Raw genomic sequence first — 7295 nt, 5'->3', positions numbered from 1 at the left:
TCATTTTAATAATCATAAATTAATGATGTAATTATGCTGAGCCTACAAGTGAAAACTCTGTTAACCCAGAAACACATTTAATAACCTCTGGGGACACTGTTAACCCAGAAACACATTTAATAACCTCTGGGGACACTGTTAACCCAGAAACACATTTAATAACCTCTGGGGACACTGTTAACCCAGAAATACATTTAATAACCTCTGGGGACACTGTTAACCCAGAAATACATTTAATAGCCTCTGGGGACACTGTTAACCCAGAAATACATTTAATAACCTCTGGGGACACTGTTAACCCAGAACACTGTTTCGGGCCTTACAATATTAGCAACTCAGACAATTACCATCTTAATACATTACCGTACGATTCCCGTACAATAAACATTATATAAATACATTCATTTCCATGCGATCGGCATGTACTTAAACACTTTGATAAAAACATGCTTTCCGCCCCGGGAAAATATTTAAAACAGTTCAATAAAAGGGGCTCGTGAAACTCACCTTTTTGTGAGCAAGATGTAATACTGTGAACAGCTACCGGCCCGGATCTGTAATACGATCCCTAAGTCGTTACTACACAATTTCTATTAATATATCTTAAATTCGTGTTAACCGGTACGTCTGGGGACACTGTTAACCCAGTACCGTACACGATCCGGGGACAATGTTAACCCCGAAACACTTCTCAGGACTTAGATTGTGATATCACTTAGAGTTCTTTAGTCAAAATTACCATTAGTTTGTTTTCTCGTTTTGCGTGCCTAGCACGGTTAACCGTCTTTATGTTTTCAAAAATGAGTTTGGTCACATACGACCCGAAAATAGTTGTTACTTATATTTTAATTAAAGTGGTGAAATTAGAGCTCGGTTTAGACACCCCGTTTGGCCGCGGGGCCCGTTTCCGTCTTTAGTATACCGGAAACTGCTAAATCGGGTAAAATTACCCAAATCATCCGAATTACTTTCGGATGATTTATTTTTACTTGATTAACTTAGTTTCATGAAAATAGTTCATTTTTAGGGTTTTTATACACCAGTCAGCTCGCTTAGGCGAACTTTGCCGGTTTACACGTTTTAAGCTTTAAAAGTTTGTTTTTAAGTTCCATTTAGCACAAATAATTATCCGTTTAGTCTCGGATCTTGAAATTTTGCACAAATCAGTTTTTGACAGTAAGGAGTTTTATAAAATATTTCCAGAATTAATTTTTATATTTAACATTTATTTATCTATTTTTAAACGTCATTTAAACACCAAATATGTCGAAAATACCAAACGACCTTAGAAAAATCCCAAATTTTTTGGGATGACTCTTGCCATCCACATAGTTCCCAGTAATTTTTACATAACCAAAAACTCATTTTTCATGCCATTTTCACCAAAACCGAGCTAGAAAACCCTAGATCTCGTTTTACCAAAAAGCCTACTTAGACTTCTCCAATGGACCTGAAATTTTGTGTGTGACTTTTATATGTTATAAAAAGCTTATCTGAATATTTACAGAATTTTTCATGATGTTTAGCTATTTTTCACCATTTTTAGCCAAAACCGAGCATTAAATTCACCAAATATTCATCATTTACCCAAAAATTACCAAATTTTCACAGATCTCATATTTTCATGTGTAGATCATATCTGAGAAATTTCATGACTCAACTCTAAGTCTACCACAATCTGTCCAAATCTTACAAATCATACGAAAAACCGAACTACCTTGTGTTTCTAGCTTTAGATCGCAAAGATCTTGCTTTCTAGCCTTTGCTAGCAACTAGATACAACACCTACAAGCACAACAACACCACACCAAGCAAGTTATACCCACAATCAAGCCATTTCTTTCATGGTTTCGGTTAAGACATCAAAACTAAGATTTTAACCGTAAAAATTCGTTTTTGACTCTTTTAACTCCTTTCTTGGACCAAGATCCCTTGTATAACTTCTATACATCACTTGATCATGCAAGAATCGGTTTCATCTCGGGTTTTCACCCATTTTTCACTTGAAACTTCATTCTCTTGCAAACAACTTAAGATCATGGAATCAAAACTATGAATCAACCATTATAACCATGTTTTTACCTTATGATTCTTGTTAAAAATCAAGGATTTGGATGAATGTTGAAGAGTGTTGAGAGGATTGTGGAGTTGGGGTGTTAGAAAAAGGAAAATGAAATGTGTGTGTGTGTACTATAGGACCGATCGGTCCATGTAAGGTGTGGGGTGGGGCCCACATCTTCAACCTTGGCCGCACATTCGGATTGTGTAATCCGGATAATGTTGTGGATAATCTGGTTCAGTTCGTTTTTTTGGTTAAACATTTAATTCCGCTCAAAACGAGGCCAAAACGGTCGTTTTTCGGCTTAAAATTTAAATTTATATAAAACCGATTTAAAAAAAAACTTTAAAAACTTAAACCATGACATTTATTGACTTAACACATCATATTGTCGGTAATTGTGCATCTTTTTCGACTTGATCGATCGTCTCTTGCTTGGTTTGATGTTAAAGGTTTCGTTTAACGTACCGACGTACTAATAAATCGAAATCCTTTTTCTGTGCTATAATTCACTTATCCCGAAGCCTTAATACTTCGTAAACCTTACTAAACATCATATATTTCATCTATGACGTAATCCCCGATTCGTTCGGGTTTCAATAACCGTTCATCGGTTAATCGTAATTCCAATACGACTAACTGTACATTCGAGTATAATTCGTACTGTGAATCTTATATACTCGTACAAACACATTATAATTCATATATTTAGTATTAAATAACACATAAATAGTACATTCCGGCTAGGGTATACCTGAATTTGCCGGACTCGTTACACCCACCTTGAGGATGATTCGTGGTAGTGATATGTAGTAACTGCAAGAGGGACGCACTTGTTTACCGAACCATTGACACCAAGGCTTGCGAGCCTAAGGAAGTCCAATGCGCATAAATCTCAATCAACCGCGAGACCTGGTTGCTTCCTGGAGTGTTCGGTAAGGGTGTGGAACTTATTAGGCCAAAGCATACCACACCAAACGTACCCGAATCTGCTACCCTCGTTGTATCAAACGTGGTCATGTGACGATCACACTCTTATATCAACGCTGAGATTTTTGTTTAAATTTTTCTATTTTGTTAAGGATGAATATTTTCTCAAATGATCAATTTCATCAATACTCTAAGTTAAGGTTATTAAAATTTATTTTGTATTCTCATGAATTTTCACAAAACTCGAAATTTCACATAGATATACAATTTTTTTTCCCCAAAACATAATAATTTTTTTCACGTATCGTCATTGTAGCATGTCTTCTTCCCGCCTTATCAACCGTAATCATCGCACCAGCAACTCAGGCTGTAGCATGTCATCTCGCATCGCCAAGGGAATCGTGGAAGCCCTCCCAACGATCATCTCTCAATTGCAATCTATGAATGCTTCTTCATCATCCACAACTCCAAACCCAATTGCTTACCCCCTCAAACAATTCAAGAGTGCCAACCCGCCCGAATACTTCGGTATCGACGGTGCTACCATTCTCCTCCAATGGTTCGAAGAAATGGAGAGCATATTTCTCCATTGTGAATGTCCCGAGGACAAGAAAACCACTTACGTCTTGAGCATGCTCAAGAAGAATGCCCTCAATTGGTGGAACGGTGAGAAGCGCACGCTTGGCGCTGAGGTTGCCATGGCCTTGCCATGGGATGACCTCAAGAAACTCATGCTCAAGAAGTTTTTCCCGAAACATAAGTTTCGGAAGTTGGAGAAAGAGTTTTGGAATTTGAAACAAGAAAGTGGAAATGACGCCATCTACAACGATCGTTTCCATGAACTGAGCCTTTTCATCCCTCACATGGTCACCCCCTTGAACGTTCAATTGACAAGTACATCTCGGGTTTGCCTATGCAAATCCAAGATTCCGTCCTAAGTCGTGACCCTCAAACCCTCCATGATGCCATCACCTTAGTCGGTACCCACACCGAAAACCACATTAAGGCCGGGACCTTGACGCGGAAAAATTCCAAGAAGCCCAATGATAAGCTTGCATCCGAGCCTACTAAAGAACCTAAGCCCGAATCTCCCAAACCCGAGTCTTTTAAGCTTGAATCCTTCAAGCACAACAACAACTCTCCCCACTACCACAACAATAAAATAAAGTCTAACTCCCAAAACTATGTCTTGGCCCAATTGCAAACCCAACCCACCAAGAACACAGGACCCCACCCATTATGTGATACGTGTAACTTTCACCATTCTCCTAACCACAAGTGTCGACAATGCACCCACTGCAATCGATTTGGTCACCTCTTTACCACATGTCGTGAACGCAACCAACTTATGATGCAACCATTTACCTAACCTCTTACCCAACCCCAAACTTTACCTTATGCTCAACCATTTACTCAAGCACCCTCAACAATTAGAGCTTGTTACAATTGTGGAGACCCTAGCCATTTTCGCAATGCATGCCCAAGACTCGCACACATGAACCAAATTCAATCCTACCCAACTCAAACCACTCAATATCAAGCTTACCAAGCCCAAGTAAATCAACTTCAACCAATCCAAGCTTAACCCATCCAAGCAATTCAAGCCCAACCCATGCAACCAAATCCCAATCAACCCACCAACCTCAAGTGAGCAAGCTACTCAAGGACATGCGTGTTACATCAACGGTTCCCAAGTCTATACCTAACCAGTTATGAAGACATGCTACGCAAAAGACGTTTCTTTTAATTAGTTCTTTTCATTTAAATCTAATGTATTGACTTCACTAAATCTCCAATTTAGTTATGAATGAGAATTTTGGTTATTTATAATGGCATTCAATCTCTCAATTATTCATGTCTTGTCGTTTATTGCACTATTTATTGTTACACAATTTATTATCATGATTTAAGTGGTCTATGACCGGTTATTTACCGGGACTATGTGCACGGTGATGTGCATAGTTATCTAATAGCACCGTATTAGTATCATAAACTACCTATGACCGATTTCCTACAAACGTTTTGGAAATTGGGACTATGAACATGTGTTGTACATAGTTATCTAATAGGAGTCATATGTACAAATTTTATTTTGATATTTTAATGCATGACTACCCAAACCCTCCAAACTCACCTCATTCCCACGTCACTCTTTTCTCATTCGATTTTATAATCTTGATTTCGAGCCTCATATGTTATTATATTTCTCTGATCATGTGATTCGTTTGTTATGTGAAACTGTGTATGTGAATACTTATTCTTGAATTTTGTTGTCATCCTAAGTATTTCTATTCAAAATTCTCTCTATCTATTTATTTAATTTAGTTATTATTACTTTTGACGATTAACTTAGTAATTTCGCTTTATTTTGCAAAGTTGAAACTAGCTATTTATGCTAATCAAATTTCACTCATTTATTTATGTATTTATTTATTTTATTTTATTGCTCTTGCTCAGATAGATCCATTTATTTATCAACTTAAAAAGTTTTTCATTTACCTTCTTTTTCGAACCCGCACAACGAGACGAACTATGTGCATCATGCGACGACCTAAATAATTATAAGTGCACGCATAATTATCAAAGTCCTCGCATGGAACTCATAGTGAATACAGTTGTGTGTCATAACTCGAAACCGAGGGTGATTTTGGGTAACGGTACAAATATCGATATGATAAGGACATGGTGGATACGCCGCTGGTACATCCTATATATAAGTGTCCTTATCATGTCTTCCGTTTGTAGCGTTATTTGAGTCAACTGAAGATCTGTGTTATATTTAAAAAACAGATCTCTTGATATTACCTTCTTTCTTTATGTTTTGTTTTTTTCTATAATTTCGGGACGAAATTTTCAAAAAGTTGTGAATACTGTAACATTCGTCAATTTTCGGGCCCAAAAACCCGGCTCGTTTTAAATTATTTGTTTATTATTATTATTACCCGACACTCTGTTTTGATTATGTTTATTAATTAAATCTTCATAACTCTTTGATTTGTAAGAAAACTACCCATAACATTTGTTTTTGCCTCTTCTGTCTCCACACCCAAACATCAAGGACCAGATTGCAAAATTTTTTCAACTTTCTTCCCCCCTTCTCCCTCTCCCGTCGACAGCCATACCCCCCCCCTTCAATGTCGAACTAATTTACGCGTAATTGATCATGTCCAATCAATACCTTACCTTAATCCGATCCTACCGACACCCTAAACTTGGTAAACTATTGACAACTGACATCTATTGACTCGTTATTGAAAATAAACAAACCGCGTCCTTAATCAACCTTGTAACACTATAAATACTCGCCCTTGTTTCAATTAAACCTGCACACACATTCACCTTAACCACACGACTCTAAGCCCTAACCTAAATGCAACAAACGAAGCCATCAAGGTTGGTTTTGATAAGGAACTTGAGCCGCAAGCCATTGGTTCGTCGTCTGCCCCGTTCCGATCATTGTGCGGGGTAATTAAGTACATTGTGTTGATCGCGAGTTGATGTTCTTCGTTAACCCCATGGTTGATTTGATCAAATATTTCAGGTTTGATCAAATCAGTTTCTAGGGTTTATATAATCAAGATTGTTCATATCTGTTTGTGTATTTAAATTATAAGAATTGGGTTTATTTACATGTGCTGGATAGCCCAGTTGGTAAAACACTTAAGTTATGGGGTGGAGGTCACGGGTTCGACCCCTGCATTCCCAAATTTTTAGTTATATTTTGTTAAAAGGCTTTTTAAATCAATTCACAAATAAATAATAACTAATAAGGATTATTTTGATAAAAACCGAATTTGTAACACTCGTTTAATTTTCGTTTTCATTCATGTACATGTTAACTAAAAGGTATAATTATATGTGTGTGTATATATATATATAAAGTATATTATAAATTAAATACTAATGTTTTAACATATATACAAAATCAAGTAAACAAATTTTATATATATTTATAAAACTACAAATAATAATTAATAAGTTATGTTTTTCTTAAATCAAAATGATTATTCTATATATAAAAACTTATATATATTATTATATTATTTAACTAGTTGTCGTAATAAATATCGTACTTAAGCGTATCTGTTACTCTCATTTCTTTTAGGCTTTAACGTTCTCGCGTGATCCCTTTCTTCTTGTTATCTATTTATCTTTTGTTCGTCTTTGAGGTGAGTTTACATATCCCCCTTTTTCATATTTTAAATTTTGGGGTGGCATGTATACCCTATTTAAATTACTCATTTTTATTTATTAATAACGCAATTCAATATATGTTTATGTGTGATTATTTCATGCTCTATGATAA

Source organism: Bidens hawaiensis, unplaced genomic scaffold, assembly GCF_021521415.1.
Source record: "Bidens hawaiensis isolate Kalapana, Puna unplaced genomic scaffold, B.hawaiensis_p1.1 tig00015383_1, whole genome shotgun sequence".
Classification (NCBI taxonomy): Eukaryota; Viridiplantae; Streptophyta; class Magnoliopsida; order Asterales; family Asteraceae; genus Bidens; species Bidens hawaiensis.
Note: the sequence above shows the minus strand (reverse complement) of the source record.